Source organism: Stegostoma tigrinum, chromosome 13 (assembly GCF_030684315.1).
Source record: "Stegostoma tigrinum isolate sSteTig4 chromosome 13, sSteTig4.hap1, whole genome shotgun sequence".
Taxonomy (NCBI): Eukaryota; Metazoa; Chordata; class Chondrichthyes; order Orectolobiformes; family Stegostomatidae; genus Stegostoma; species Stegostoma tigrinum.
The window spans coordinates 63660226-63676691 of record NC_081366.1 but is presented as its reverse complement, the minus strand read 5'-3'; the positions used below and the strand labels follow the sequence as shown (position 1 = coordinate 63676691).

Here is a 16466-nt window from a genome sequence, read left to right as displayed (position 1 = left end):
CTTGCTTAATTCGTTGTGGTTGGCCTTCCTCCAATTTAACACCTTCATCCTAGCTCCACACTTGTCCTTATCCATAAATGTCTGAAAACTTATAGAATTATGGTCACTATTCCCGAAAAGCCTGAAACTTTGATCACCTGGCCAGGCTCATTTCCCAATTCCAGGTCCAGTATGGCCCCGTCCCTCATTGGACTATCCAAATATCATTTCAAAAAGCCTTCCTGGACACACCATCCAAATCCTTAGCACTAAGGGAGTCCCAGTCAATACGGGGGAAGTTAAAATTATCCACCAAACAACCCTGTTATTTTCACATCACTCCAGAAGCTGACTATATATCTCTCCCACTATTTCTTACTGGCAGCTGGGAGCTCAGTGGTATAATTCCAGCATTGTGATTGCACTATTTCTATTCCTGAGCTCTACCATAATGTTTCACTGCAGGATCCCTCCAAGGTATCCTTCCTCAACACAGATAGTAGAAACAGCTGATGCTGGAGAATTTGAGATAACAGGTTATAGAGCTGGATAAACACAGCAGGCCAAGCAGCATCAGAGGAGCAGGAAAGCTGACCTGAAATAAAAACCCAAAACATCAAGCTTTCTTGCTCATCTGATTTTGCTTGGCCTGATGTGATCATTCAGCTCTACACCTTGTTACCTCTTCCTCAACACAGCTGCGACATGCTCTCTAACCAGGGATGCAACTCCCCCACCTCTTCTACTACCTCATCTGTCTTTTCTAAAACATAAATATTCTGGAAAATAATGCTGCCAATCCTGTTCCTGTTTCAATCATGTCTCTGTGATAGCAGCAATATCATAATTACATACATTAATCCAGGCTCTAGGTTTATCCATCTTACCTGTTATACTTCTTGTATTGAGCTGAATACAATTCAAGCCTCCAGTTCTGTTGAGTTCAGCAACCTCCTTCTGAATCTGTTTCATCACGGCCATATTTGCCATAAAATCAAGCTCTTCCCCAGTCTTGATACTGACCTGCTGCTCTGGTTCCCACCTCCCACCACACTAGTTTAAACCCTCCCAAGTGGTAGTTTAGAATTCTTCTGCCAGGATTTTGTTGCCTCTCTAATTTAGACGCAACATGTCCTACTTGTACATGCTCCACCTTCCCTGGAAGACATTCCAATGATCCACATACCTGAAGATCTCCTCCCTCCACCAGGTCTTTAGCCATGTGTTCATAGAACATAGAACCATACAGGTCAGGAACAGACTCTTCAGCCCACAATGTCACGCCGAACCTGATGCAAAAGTAAAAAATTCCTTCTGCCAGACCTTGACCTATATCCTTCCCTTCCTAGCATATTCATGTGCTTAGCTAAAAGTTCCTTAAATGTCCCTATCATATCTGCCTTCACCACCATTCAGGCAGCACATTCCAGACTCCTACCATTCTCTGTGTAAAGAATTTTCCCTTCACATCTCCTTTGAACTTTCTCCCTCTCACCTTAAATGCATGCCCCCCAGTATTAGGTATTTTAACACTGGCAGAAAGATTCTGATCATGAACCCTATTTATAAATCTCATAATTTTGTAGACTTCTATCAAGTCTCCCCCACTCCAGAGAAAACAACCCAAGTTTCTCTAGCCTTCCCTAATCCAGGCAGCATCCTGATAAACAACTTCTGCACCCTCTCATGTTGACTGTCCTCAATTAAGCCATGCCTTTTCAACGGCATGAAAGTCCACTCCCTAAGAATTCTCTCCGATAGCTTCCTAACCAACAATGTGAGACTCACCAGTCTATAGTTTTCTGGATTATCCCTATTTCTCTTCTTGAACAGACAAACAACATTGGCTACTTGCTCGTCCTCTAGGACCTCTCCAGTGGCAAGCAAAGACACAAAGATCTTGTTCAAGGCCCCAGCAAACTCCTCTTTTGCCTGTCTCAATAACCTGGCACCGATATCATTGGGCGTTGGGGACTTTTCCACTTTAATGCTCTTCAAGAGATCCAACACCACTTCTTTCTTATCACAAAATGTCCTCGCTTATTTGCATGCACCACACTAATCTCACTACCCTCCATATCCTTCAATTTTACCCTGTCTCTGTTCCTAGCCTCAGTAGCTCTTGGCACAGGGAGTAATCCTGAGATTACTATGCTGGAGGTCCTGCTTTTAAGTTTACTACCTATGTCCCTGAATTGTCATTGCAGGACCTTGTCATTCTTCATACCTATGTCATTTATGCCTATACGGACAATGACTTCTGTTTGTTTATCCCCCCATTTCAGCTTGCCCTGTACGCACTCAGAAACATCCATAGCTCTGGCAGCAGGAAGGTAACATACAATCCTGGAATCTCTCATGGCCACAGAAGTGCCTACTGACTATTGAATTTCTAATTACTATTATTCTAGTGTGCTTTTTCCCTTCCCTTTGTACAGCAGGGTCAACTATGATGCCACTCCTCCAACTATTCCTGCTGCTGTCACTCAATGGCCAACCTCTTCATCAGTATCCAAAATGGAATACCTGTTTGACAGGGAACAGTTGCAGGGTACTCCTCCATTGAATGCCCCATCTAGCCAACACCCATCTATCTTCCTGTACCTTGGGTGTGACCACATTTCTATATCTTCTTTCTACGACACTCTCCACTATTTGTGTACTCCTTAGCATCCCCAACTGCTGCTCAAGCTGATCCATTTGTTCAGTAAGCAGCTGAAGCTGGATACCCTTTCTGCAATGTAATTATTAGGGGTGTTCTCAGCGTCCATGATTGACTATAGCTTGCAGGCGGAACACAAAACTACACCAACTGACATGACTAACCCTCTATTGGCTGTTTGATTACCAGCTAAAGTTTATTTAGCTACCAAAAAAATAGTTATTACTCTCTAACAAATAGCATCCCCAACTTACACATCATCAGAACTCTTTATACGAACCAGAAGATGAGCAAACTGTACTAACCCTTGAGAAAGACTTACCCTGTACTGTAGTGAGATTCCTTCACCCATAGCACAAAGTGCTCACTGCTGCCCTTTTGCACTGTTTTATACTGAGTTCACTGCTCTGTTCACAGACTGATTACTGTCGAATTTCATCCAGGCTACTTCCAAGCAAATCTGACTCATTGTACACTCCTCCCCGTCTGCTTGACAGCAATGCTGACTGCTACCACTGTACCCAGTCTGTTTCCTAGCAATGCTGACTGCTACACACTGTTGCCAGTTTGCTTCTTAACAATGCTGACTGCTGCACATTCCACAAAGTCTGCTTTATAGTGATGCTGTTTGCAGTCTACTCCATCCAGTCTGCTTCACAGCAATGCTGACTACTGCACACTCTGCCTAATCTCTGTTTGTTTGTATTGTAGAATTTTATAATTGGAGAAAGAAAACATGGAAAGGCATTAACTTATTTTTGACCTAACAGAATCAATAAATAATCTTTTTCTCTTAGGGAAATTGCACAGGTTGGAAGGATTTTAGGCAGTTTGTAAAAGACTTGGTAGGGGTCTGATATAAAAGCAATTTACCCTAGAGAAATGAGTTAGTTCCGAACAAATATTACCCAGACCAGGGTATTTGGCTAGAAATCTGAAGGAGTTACTTGAAATTAAGAAAATGTAGGCTTGGTTGGGTGATTAATCAAGGAAAGCATTATTAAGCCCTAAAGAGCAGGTATTGAACAAAATATTGGGTTAAATCTATAGATGTGATGGAGCAGGAGGGTCTCTTTGACATTTGCAGTGCAGACTGATGTCATTGTAAATAATTGGAAATTGATTTACCCTGTGTTTTGAATTCTTTCAAATTGTGTTATATGTAAATAATACGGTTTATTCTATTTTCTTTATGTATTTTGTGTAATAGACTTCTGTTTTGTTGTTAACACTATATCTGAACTATTTTGTGCTTACATTTCAGTGAAAGGTAGTTATATTAACAAGAAAAAGAGTCCGATTCCACCCTTGGGCAACTGTCTGTGGGGAGATTGCACATTCTCCCCGTGTCGGTGTGGGTTTCCTCTGGGTACTCTGATTTCCTCCTACAGTCCAAAGATATGCAGGTTAGGTGGATTGGATATGCTAAATTACCCATAGTGTTCCGGGATGCGTAGATTAGGTGGGCTAGAGGGGGATGGGTCGGTGTGGGATGGTCTGAGGTGGATTTGTTGGGCCGAAGGGCTTGTTTCCACACTGTAGGGTACTACATTTTGGTAGGACAAATCAGGGCAGGATTTATACACTTCATGGTAAAGTCCTAGGGAGAGTTGCTGAACAAAGGGATCTTGGAGTGCAGGTTCATAGTTACTTGAAAGTAGAATTGCAGGTAGACAAGGTAGTGAAGAAGACATTTGGTATGCTTGCTTTTATTGGTCAGTGAATTATGTACGTGAGTTGGGAGGTCATGTTCCAGCTGTGGACGATATTGGTTAGGCCAATTTTGGAATACTGCATTCAATTCTGTCTTCTTTTCTACAAGAAGGGTGCTGTTAAATTTGAAAAGGTTGAGAAAAGATTGACAAGAATGCTGCCAGGGTTGGAAGGTTTGAGCTATGTCAAGAGGCTAAATAGGCTGGGGCTATTCTGGGAACAACGGAGGTGTGACCTTCTAGAGAGTTATTAAATCATGAGGGGCATTAATAGCGTGAATAGTCAAGGTCTTGTCCCCAGGACAGGGGAGTCCAAAACTAGAGGGTATAAGTTTAAGGTGAGAAGGGAAAGGTTTAAAAGAGACCTAAGGGGCATGCAGATGATGGTGCGTGTATGGAATGAACTGCCAGAGGAAGTGGTGGAGGCTGTTACGATTACAATATTTAAAAGGCATTTGGATGGGTATGTGAATAGGAAGGGTTTGGAGGAATATGGGCCAAATGCTAGCAAATGGAATTTAGATTAATTTAGGATATCTGGTTGGCTTGGATGAGTTGGATTGAGTGGTCTGTTTTGTGATGTTTGACTCTACGTATCAAATACAACTTTTGACAATTTAACTGTAAAGGACAAGGTCAGAGAGAATAAGGCTACACATTTAGGCCACTTTCTTTAATAGAAATGCAACAGTAAGATTTGGAATTGAAAGAATTATGCTGAACTGAAATTGAATCATTACCAATATCTGAGTATTATTATTTAAAAATCAATATACTAATGAGGAAATGGAGATCACCTCAAACACCAGTCAGAGGAATACACAATAGTCCATCAGATGGTACTATTGCCTGAGCGTCATCATAAAATTTTACAGGCTGCTCATGAAATTCCAATTGCAGGTTACTTAGGTATTAGGAAACCAGACTAAAATATTAAAATAAAAGTAAAATGTGCCTCTTCCCTTTCAGTACTTTTCAATACATTCCATTTTACAGCAAAATATTTCCATGTGGCTCCATGTGACAGCACAACAGTACAGTTCTCAGGCAGTTTGATATCATGCGGTCACTTCTTAGACAAAACTGGCTCTTTTTGTATTGGGCCTGTTTTCCATTTATGCTTCCACTTTGTTTCAATTGCTCTTGTCATGTCCAATTAACCCTTAACAATTAAGACTTAACAATTAAGCCTTAATGATCTGGTTTAAAGATATCATTTTTAATCCTATCATGACAGAAGGGCATAGATAATGTGTACAGGAAGAAACTTTTCCCCTTGTTGGAGGGATCAATAATCAGGGATCATAGATTTAATATAAGAGGCAGAAGGTTTTGAGGAAATGTGAGGCGATGAATGAGTTTTTCGCCTGGAGGGTGGTGGGAACCTGTAACTCACTGCAAGTAAGAATTGTAGAGGACAAAACCATCAGAGAACATAGAAACATAAAAAATAGATGCAAAAGTAGGCCATTTGGCCCTTTGAGCAGCAACACCATTCAAAACGATCATGACTGATAATGTTATTTCACTATTCCACTGTTACTTTCTCTCCATACCTCTTGATCCCTTTAGCTGCAAGGTCCATGTCCGGCTTCCTCTTAGCTAACAAACAGACCTCAATAGCTTTGTGCGCAGAAGTGCTTCCAAACATCTCTCCCGAATGGTTTGTCCCTATTTTATAAACAATTCCACACTGTACTTGAGGTAAGACTGAACAGAACTAGACACTACTCAAGGTGGGACTAACCAGAACTGGACGCAATTCTTGAGGTAGAACTGATTGGGACATGAAATGCGACTGACCGGGACTAGATAAAGTGAAACGGGACTAGATAAAGTGCTTGGGTTGGGACTGCCAGAACTGGGGCAGTACTCAACATAGGACTGACCAGAACTGGACACAGTGCTTGAGGTATGGCTAATGAGAACTCTATATAATTGGACTGTGATATCCTCTGACTGTGCATATTTAGGTTTTAATCCAAAATTAGTTTGGTTTTTTGCTTCTCAGTTTGTTTGATCACGTTCAATGTTCAGTTTGCTGAGCCTTGTCACCTCTACTGCAGTTGTGCATATAAGAACATAAGAAATAGAAATTGGAGTAGGCTGTTTGGCTCATTGAGCCTGCTTTGCCATTAATACGATCATGGCGGATATGACATTCTTCATGTCCATAACTCTTTGCTCCTTTTTTTTCTATTTGATTTTCCTTTCATTCCAGAATGCTCTTTCCTCTTCCTTTCAGCAAAATATATTTTAAAAATTCCACCTGGTACCAGTTTTAATGCACTTACTAAACAAAGAAAACAAAGAAACAAAGAAACCTACAGCACAGGAACAGGCCCTTCGGCCCTCCAAGCCTGTGCCGATCAAGATCCTCTGTCGAACCTGTCATCTATTTTCTAACGGTCTGTGTCCATTTGCTCCCTGCTCATCCTTGTACCTGTCCTAATATATCTTAAAAGATGCTAACATGTCTGCATCTACCACCTCTGCTGGCAACGCGTTCCAGGCGCCCACCACCCTCTGTGTAAAGAACTTTCCGCGCGTATCTCCTTTAAACTTTCTGCCTCTCACTTTGAACTCATGACCCCTAGTAATTGAGTCCCCCACTCTGGGAAAAACCATGCTAAGGTGTTTACTGCAGCCCTGCTTTGGCTCCATGTTGTAAAATTGCAATCTTGTTTTTCTGATTTGGACTCTGAACTGATACTTCAGCCATAGTGAGTCATGAAACTGAAGTAAACAGCGTCACTCCTAGCACACTGTGTTCAAAATAATTTCACTTCCTGTTACTGTCTTACTCTCTCATCCTGTATGAAAATACTTCAGGATCTGTAAGGATGCAGACTGAAGTTGGTTCAGTTTATATCAAATGTTAATACTGCATGGGTAGTCCAATTCCAGTTGTGAAGACGTGCTGAAATGTGAAACATCTTTTTGCTCTCAACATTTAAAATCACATTTACTGAAAGAGGCCTACAAAGATTATACACTCATTGAGCCTGTGGCTGAACTGAAGGAGAGACACTGCCTTGATCATCTGAAACTGCTACAGTACTATTGTAAAGAGGATGCAGAGTGTGTGTGTGTTTCCTGTACAATTATAGGGAAACATAAATTGCACACTTTACTGAGCCTGGATCAGGCACAAGCTGTGATTAAGGTAAGTGACACTATTTCTAACATTAAATACATGTGCTGTGTCTTGTAAATCCCAGGAGTTTGAAATAATTACTCTTTCTGCAACAAAGACTTTGAGGGTAACTGTTAACATTCCACCATTTGCTGTGGAATCAGCCAGTGTGATGAAGTGCAGTATTGTGTAATGTTGTACTCTGTGCACAAATGTACACATGGCAGTATAGTTCCTACAATATTTTGGAACAATGTAATATTAAATATGTGGGTTTGGAAGGAGTTGACTAAGGATCTTTGGTGATTTTCTGCAGTGCATCTTGTAGATAGTACACACTGCTGCCACTGACAATAGATGGAGAGAGTGGGTGTTTGTGGATGTGGTGCCATTTAAGTGGGCTAAGCTGTAACCACCCAGGGAAATTGTGAGTACTCCATCACACTCCTGACTTGTGCCTTGTACATGGTGGACAGGCTCTGGAGAGTCATGGGTAAGTTTTTATAGTCTCTGACCTTCTCTCGAGGACCCTGTATTTCTGTGGCTGGTTCAGTTCCTGGCAAACCACAATATGAATCTTTTGGAATAACAGCCTAAAAGTATTTGCCAAAACTCATTTCCACAGCGACATTACATTCCTCAATGACTCTGGCTCAGACTTACTCCATGTGGATTCATAGAACATAGAACATAGAACAATAAAGTACAGAACAGGCCCTTCGGCCCTCGATGTTGCACCGACCTGTGAACTAATCTAAGCCCATCCTCCAACACTATCCTATCATCATCCATATGCTTATCCAAGGGCTGTTTAAATGCCCCTAATGTGGCTGAGTTAATTACATTGGCAGGCAGGGTGTTCCACGCCCTTACCACTCTCTGACTAAAGAACCTGCCTCTGACATCTGTCTTAAATCTATTACCCCCCAATTTGTAGCTATGCCCCCTTGTACAAGCTGAAGTCATCATCCTCGGAAAAAGACTCTCACTGTCCACCCTATCTAATCTTCTGATCATCTTGTGTGTAACTTATTCCAACTTAAGTTTCATCCTTCATGTTTTGAATGCACCCAGATATCACCATGATGTTCAGTGTTCCACAAATAGCTGTCCTCACCTCATCCTGAGATCCACATTCAGTGCCATGTTTTGCCATATGCACACTCTCGACCTACCTCTCCATCAGCACCACCTCATGCAAGGTCAGAGCTGCCCTAACACCCAATTCCATTTCATCCTCTGGCTTATTCGACATGCTAACACAAAACATCTTTTTCTTTCAGGCATTAAGAAACACAAGATGCAGCAACACAGAGATATCCACACACATCTGGAATGTTCCTATCCTCCCCTCCCCTCTGACTCCATTCCCTCTCCAAACCCTTTCTTTTGTCGTTTATTCATTATCCCTTCTGATCTTCTGCTCTCTGATGTGGAATGGATTGTACTCGGCAAAGACCTCAGTTTTATCCCTTTGCATTCCCACCTTAATGAATTTTTGGCCTTAGGCTCCATGACCTTTTCTTTCGACACTGACCTCTCCCTGTCCATCAGACCCCTTCACCCAGTTCCAACACTCTTCCCTTACCTGGACCCCCTCCCTCTGGTCTTTCTCCTGCGCTTAACCTGTTCATTGAGAACTTTCGATATACATTGATCATCTCAATTTCTCTGCCCCCGTACCCCATTCCAATCTATCTCTCTCTAAACTGACTGCACTCCATGCCCTCCTGACTTTGTAATTTAGCCTGCTGACAAGGGTGTCAACAGTAATCATTAATCTTATTTGGTGGTCTCCACTTCACTCTCTCCAAGCTCATTGCCTCCCAAACCTACAGGGCTCGCTTTTGACTCCTTTCCAATAAAATAGTTCCGAAGTCAGGTCACTGGACCCTAATTGTTAACTCTGATTTCTCTCCACACATGCTGCCAGACCTGCTGAGATTTTCCAGAAATTTCTGATTTTGGATTGATTTTTCATGTGTCTTTCCAGGAAGAATTGGAGAAAAATCAAGAAGCTTCGGGGAGTCCAGCAGAATTGTTCCATCAAACAGCAAGACTTGGAGATATCAGAAGCTAAAATAAAGGTAGGGAAAAGTGGGACTTTATTGAGAAAGGGTTTCTCTGTATCCTGTTTCAAAGATAGAAGGCGTGATGTCTAATCTAACTGTGTCTATGGATTTTATCCACAAGCCTTTTAGTCTGACCATCTTGATTCTTCGCAAATACCTCATCCAAAGAATGAGTCCAATAATCCCTTCATCATTTTAAACACCTCCTTCATGTCATTCTCAGCATGATATTCTCCCAATCACTTGGAACTGATCCCCTGAGCCAAAATTCGTCGGACTCTGTTTCTTTCTAGTCACCATCCACCCCAGCATCTCAATCTCCTTCACCAGGTTTGGGCGCCAAAACTGCAGCCATCGCTCCAGATATGAATTGACTATGGTGCCAGTTCCGTCCCCAGTCTATATACAGTGCACTTTGTTTTAGACTCAAGGTAAGCCTATTTTCCCTTCCAATGGATACACCCCACTGCCTATCTGTAATGGTGATGGGGCAGCGATTGAAACAAACTGTCCTGTCCCTGGAATGTGCCATATGCTTGGGGTAACAGGTGTGAGAAAGAAGAAATGTTTGAAATGAGAGTTAGTTTGTGTTTCAGACACAAATCAGTGCGATGAAAGGAAAGGTAACAAGGAACTTCTCTGAATGGAGTAGAAAGCTGGAAGAAGATGAAGAATCCACCCTGAAAGTGATCGATGAGGAGGGAGACCAAGCTGTCTCTCAGATTAGAAGCTGTTCTGAAGCATTAAACAAGAGTATTGAACAGATTGAATTAATGGATGGAGAAACCCAGAGTCTGTTACAGAGAGACCCTCTCTCCTTTATTCAGGTACATCTTTAAAATAAACAGGCTGGGTTTCTGTGAGTCTGATAAGATGGTGAATTGTTTTAAAGATTATTGATGCTCCTTGAGTCCTGCCCTCAGATTGTTGATTCTCCCTGACTTCTGCCCTCAGATTTTTGGTACTATCCCATATCAGAGTGCAGTGAAATGTGCGATTGTTCCTCATTGCTGTGACTAGCCCCACCCTCAGTTTCATGCTGAATACTTTCCTTCAATTCCAAATTCACTGTTTGGTTTCATTGTGTGTTGGTTTGTTTGTTAGTTTAACTTAGCTCCTTTCTTTATTCACAAAACTCGAGGCAGCTCCTTTCCAGGTAAGTTCCTCTCAGTCATACAGTAGCTACAGCTGATAGGGAGCCCTCCCACGTATCTGGGAGCAGAGGGAAAGTAGAATCACAGCTTGGAATCCTTCACAGATACCGTACTTACACACTGTAGGAACATTGAGTGATATTTCACTGTGATTCAATGGGTTATTGGCTCAGACAGCCAATATGGGTGGAAAATGGGATATTATGTATGTAAATTGACAACACCCAGCTTGGCCTCACCACCACCTTTCTTCACCCTCCATTATCTTGGATTTTATGCACATCCAGGATTGAAGGAGCTGACATTTCCTCCAGTTAGACATTCAGGCAATTAAATCGATTATTTTTCAGTCCTTGCCACCAACTCTGTCTGCCAGTCACTGAGTCCATCCCTCGCCCAGATCACAAACTGAGGGTGTGGGAAGATTGCAGCAAGATTGGGACATAGAAGCCCTGTTGATTTGAATGCCTAAACCACATTTAAATCATCTTCATCAAATTCCTATTCCTCAGCTGGTGATTGTCACTTGACTGGAGGGATGAGAGTGAAACAAATGACAGGGGATAGTGGGGAATGCATAGGTGTGTCTCTGTCACTCAGAGAGAGAAACAGAAACTCCAGAGGCCCCATGGAGAGGTTGTGGTAGGGAAATGAAGGCTGAAGGATAAAGACTCAGGGTGGAGGAAGGCTTCCTTGTGAGGCCCAGGAGTCTCTTGTTCCTCCTGGCCCACAAGGAGTGATAAAAGGAGCTAATCTTTGGTGATGAACTTGGCCTGTCAGGTCCTCCAGCCTATGATCTGCTTCCAGGCAGCTGATGATGCAGGCCTCCTGACCTCTGTTCACATTCCAGTCACCACCTTAATGATATCACCAAGGTTTGTGTTAAAATTGAAATGGGTGGGAAACAGGTCTGGTTAGAATCAGGATACTTGATCCTAATGTTTAGGCCATGACCCTCTCTGTTCTAACAATGGGAGGGTGATTAAAATGAGGATGTCAGAGAAGGAATGTTGCTGATCATAGGTCTCCAGGAGGCTATCACATCATTGCAATGAGGGCGTTGCGGCAATGAAGATCTGGGGTTTATGACAGCACATTGGAGACCCTTGAGGTAATCATTCTGCATAATGGAAAAATGAAGGTCCAGGGAAGTGCAGTGAGTCTGAACACAGGTAGATTTGTAAATCACAAACTGATCTGAAGTGATAGCAAACCCGGATCCCACTGGACCTGTAAAGCCCAGTGTGAACTGAGGGAGACTGTAAATCCCAGAATTTTGACTTTTTCTGGATGTGTTTCTGTGGGGTGTCAGTACAAGCACTAGAAGGGTGGGAGGCTGCAGGTCGTTGCACTGATCACTTGTTCCCCTTTGTGTTTCTGATCTGAAATGTCCCACTTACCAAACCATTCTCTCCTCTTCAATTCTAGAATGACTGAGACTTAGAAAGTCACAGAGCCAGATGTTCCAATGATTACCCTGAATCTGTCCAATATAGTTCAACACCTCCAGAAGGTATTGAATGGATGAGAAAAGTACCACACAGACATTTTGGGTATCATCAGTAAGAATATGCAGTATTTCTCCAATCCAAGGAATGAGAACAGATCAGGCCAGTTGTGTTCAGACAGCTGGGAATATCCTTGAACTTAATATCAGCTCCCTGTGTGTGCTAATCAGGGGCCTGAGATTCACCTTCATTCTCCAAACTCAGCAGGAACAGAATTCACTGTGCCATCTCCTCCATCAATTCTTCCTAATACACAGTGCAACTTCTGCTGGAACTCACCATTTCACCTGGGACTTGCACTCTGTCCACCTGTATATCCACCTCTCAGTCTGAGCATTTTCATTGTTCTCACTGTCTCTGAGGACTCCAACAGTATGTTGTTCTATGCATAATACCCCAGCAAGTTTTACAACACGCATTGTCTGTTGACTCTACATTCCCTTCACATTGTGTACAGAACCCATTTCATATAACAGCTACTGCCTACAGGCTCTGCGTCCTCTCATACCCACAATGTACAGAAGGTGTTCACAATGTTCACACTGATGTACAGTTTGGGACCACACATTACTCTTTAACAGGAATTCTGACTGAAGGCCATTTACTTAAATGAGAAGATTCCAGTCTAAGACATAATATGGGGCTCCCAGAGTCTACAAGACATTGAAATCCCACCCTACAGCTGTCACTCATTGATCTGGGTGGAATAACTCCGACCAATCTCTTCTCTTCTCTCTAGAAAAAAGTTCATTGAGCCTGGATCCAAAGACAGAAAACTGCTACTTGGTTTTGTCTGATGATCGGAGATCAGTAACTCTTGCTGAAGAACATCAGCTGTATCCATCTCACCCAGAAAGATTTGAAAATTATTATCAAATTCTTTCTTCCCAGAGCTTCTCCTCAGCATCCCATTCCTGGGAAGAAGAAAGTGATGGGAAGGAATGGGGATTGTGTATGGGAGTATTGATAGGGTCGGATGGTATTCTTGCTTTAGGGAAAGCAGTAATTGTTAGTGTTTATATTTTACCAGTGATTCGGTCACCATCTGGCATGATGATGAATGCACTGATCTCCCAAGATCCAAGTCCAATTGGACTATGAGGTTGGGAAGTTGTCATTTCACCAGGTCACTGACTCACTGAGACATTTACACACAATTCAAACCATATTCACTGAACCTGTGTTTCCAGCATTTTGTTGTTACGACAAATCCTTAAAACTGGTAAATTAATCCTGATTGCTGAGACTCCTTTATGTGTAATCTGTGTTGATATGTCTGTCAATCATTATAAATTGTCATGTCATTAAAGATTGAGTGACTGACCACTTAATAAACTTATTAGAGAGAGAATCCTTATGTCTTCAGTAAAGTAGGTTACGTCTATGAGCTGAAAGTTTTGAAGAAATCACTGTGAGTGGCAGAGTTGTTGATTTATTTGGACCTCTGAACGAAATTCAAAATGGTGGCTGCACAAAACACTTTTAAAAAATGTAGAACCTATGCATTAGAGGTAGAATTTTTAATTGTTTGGAAATGAGCTTGGAGATGGAGTGTGGGGATAAATGGTAACTGGTACATTCATTGGCTTTCATTACTTTATTTATAGATGACTTGAGTGAGAGAATAAAATATTGTATAATTGTGATAAAGTATCATTAATAAAATGAAAAAATTATTTTAAGCCAGTGATTTTTCATCAGAACTCTTTGTTTTAGATTTCAACAGGTGGAGTATTTCTGTTTGGCTGCAGACTGTGGGGAGCAAAGTGAGACAGGATCTTCAAACTAATATGCAAAAAGCAAGCTAAGCTAGCACTGAAATGTTATCTTTTATCTCAAAGTGGATAGATTCACGAAGTGAGAAAACTGATACTCCAGTTTCATGGAGCCTGGTCAGATTACACTTAGAGCATTGTGTCCAGTTCCAGATACCTCAGCTTGTAAAGTATACATTGGGCCTAAACGAGGTGCAGCATATATTCCTCTTCACAATAATGGGGTTTAGCATGTTTCATTTGGAGAGCAAATTGCATAAACCTTGTTTGTATTCCTTTAAATTTGAAAGTGATCACTGATCTGTTTGAGAAGTTTAAACAATCTATACTTGTCGATATAAAAGCATTATTCCTTTTCAGGTGAGCAGGGTAACCCAAATAGAAAATAAAAACTAGTGAATGACTGGTGCAACCTATCATAGAATCGCTACAGAGTAGAAGCAGGCCTTTTGGCCCAACAAGTCCACACTGACCCTTGGAGCATTCCCACCCAGACCCATCCCCTTATAATTCACCTAATTTGCACATCCCTGAACGCTATGGCAATTTAGCATGGCCAATCTGCCTAACCTGCACATCTTTGGACTGTGGGAGGAAACCCAGAAGAATGTGCAAACTCCACACAGACAGTTGCCCAAGGGTGGAATCGAACACGGGTCCCTGGTGCTTCCCCAACCTTGCCATCTGACCTTTTATCCTCAGAGGAACCTACTGGTCCTGAATTCAATCAACTGGACATTAAGACTCCCACATGTCAGATCTGGATTTATCCTCAACAGCCACCTTCAATATAATTTCTACAATTCCTCCAACAGAATTTCTCCATCAGAAGCTGCAGACATGACAGAAGTATAAGTAAGTGAGGCGGGGGTGTTGCACTTTTTATAAGGGAGGCCATAACAACAATGCTTAGAGGGGATATTCTTAAGACGTCATCATATAAGGCCATATGATTAGAACGTAGAGACAAGAAGGTGATGGTCACTACGCTGGGACATCTAATAGACCACCAAATAGCCAGTGGGTATTAGAGGAGCCAATGTGTAGAGAGATTGCTGATACCTGTAGGAATAATAGAGACGTATGAGTTGGAGATTTTAATTTTCCCTGTATCGACTGAGTGTAGAAGGCCCAGACAGGGTGGAATTTGTCAAATATGTCAAAGAAAGTTTCCTAAGTCAATATGTAGAGGGCCCTACAAGGGACGTTGCAACATTGGACTTCCTCTTAGGAAACGAAGTAGGGAAAGTGACTGAAGTGTCAGTCGAAGAGCACTTTGGATCCAGTCACCAAAATTCTCTTCGTTTTAACATAGTTATGGGAAAAGATAGAACGGGTCCACGCTTTAAGGTGCTGATCTGGAGCAGGGCCAATTTTGGGGCCATGAGGCAGGATCTAGCAGAGGTTTATTGGGTGAGCCTGTTTGGATGAAAAGAAACAACTGGCAAATGAAAGGCTTTTAAAAGTGTAATACCAAGAGTTAGGGTGAAGGGAAAAGCTGGCAGGTTTAGGGATCTCGGGCTAACGAGGGATATTGATCTCAGGTCAGGAAAAGGAAGAAGGCATGGGTGGCATGGTGGCTCAGTGGTTAGCATTGCTGCCTCATAGCCCCAGAAACCGGGTTCAATTCCACTCTTGGGTGACTGTCTGTGTGGAGTTTGCACATTTTTCCCATGTCTGTGTGGGTTTCCTTTGGGTGCTCTGGTTTCCTCCTACAGTCCAAAGATATGCAGGCTAGGTGGTTTGGCCATGCAAAGTTGCCCATAGTGCTCAGGGATGAGTAGATTAGATGGTTATGGGGGATAGGTCTGGGTAGGATGCTCTGAGGGTTGGTGTGTACTTGTTGGGCCAAAGGGCCTCTTCTCACACTGTAGGGACTCTATGATTCAATACATTGGATTTAAGCTATCGGGCTCAAGTCAATCCCTAGATGACCATAAAAAGTGTAGGAGCACAATTAAGAGGAAAATCAGAAGAACAAGAAGAGGGTATGAGATGGATCTGGCAGGTAAGGTTAAAGATCATCCCAGGAGGTTTTATAGCTATATTAAGAGTAAGAGTGTGGCCAGGGAGAGAATAAACCCTCTTAAAGATCAGTCTAGTTGTCTATGTGTGGAGCTACAGGAGATGGCGCAGATATTCATGTTTACCGAGGAGAATCATGGATTCTAAGGGAATAAGGGAAACAATTGGGGATGTTTACATATTACCAGAGAAGAAGTGTCTGCAGCCTTAAGGCTCATTAACGTAGATAAATCTCCTTGGCCTTATCAAGCCCATGCTTGGATGTTGTGGGAGACTAGGGGAGAAATTGCAGAGGCCTTTGCAGAGATTTTTGCTTCATCTTTAGTCATTGGTGAAGTTCTGGAAGACTGGAGAGTGGCTCATGTTGTTCCATTGTTTTAGAAAAGTAGTAAGATAAGCCAGAGAGCTACAGCCCCGTGAGTTTGACATTAGCGAAAGGCAAG

At 42.2% G+C, this 16466-nt stretch overlaps 1 pseudogene; it reads left to right on the top strand.

Moving 5' to 3' along the window:
• Window positions 1-13804, top strand: part of LOC125458455 (E3 ubiquitin/ISG15 ligase TRIM25-like) — a 55113-nt pseudogene extending 41309 nt beyond the window's left edge.
• Window positions 13805-16466: the final 2662 nt, after the last annotated feature.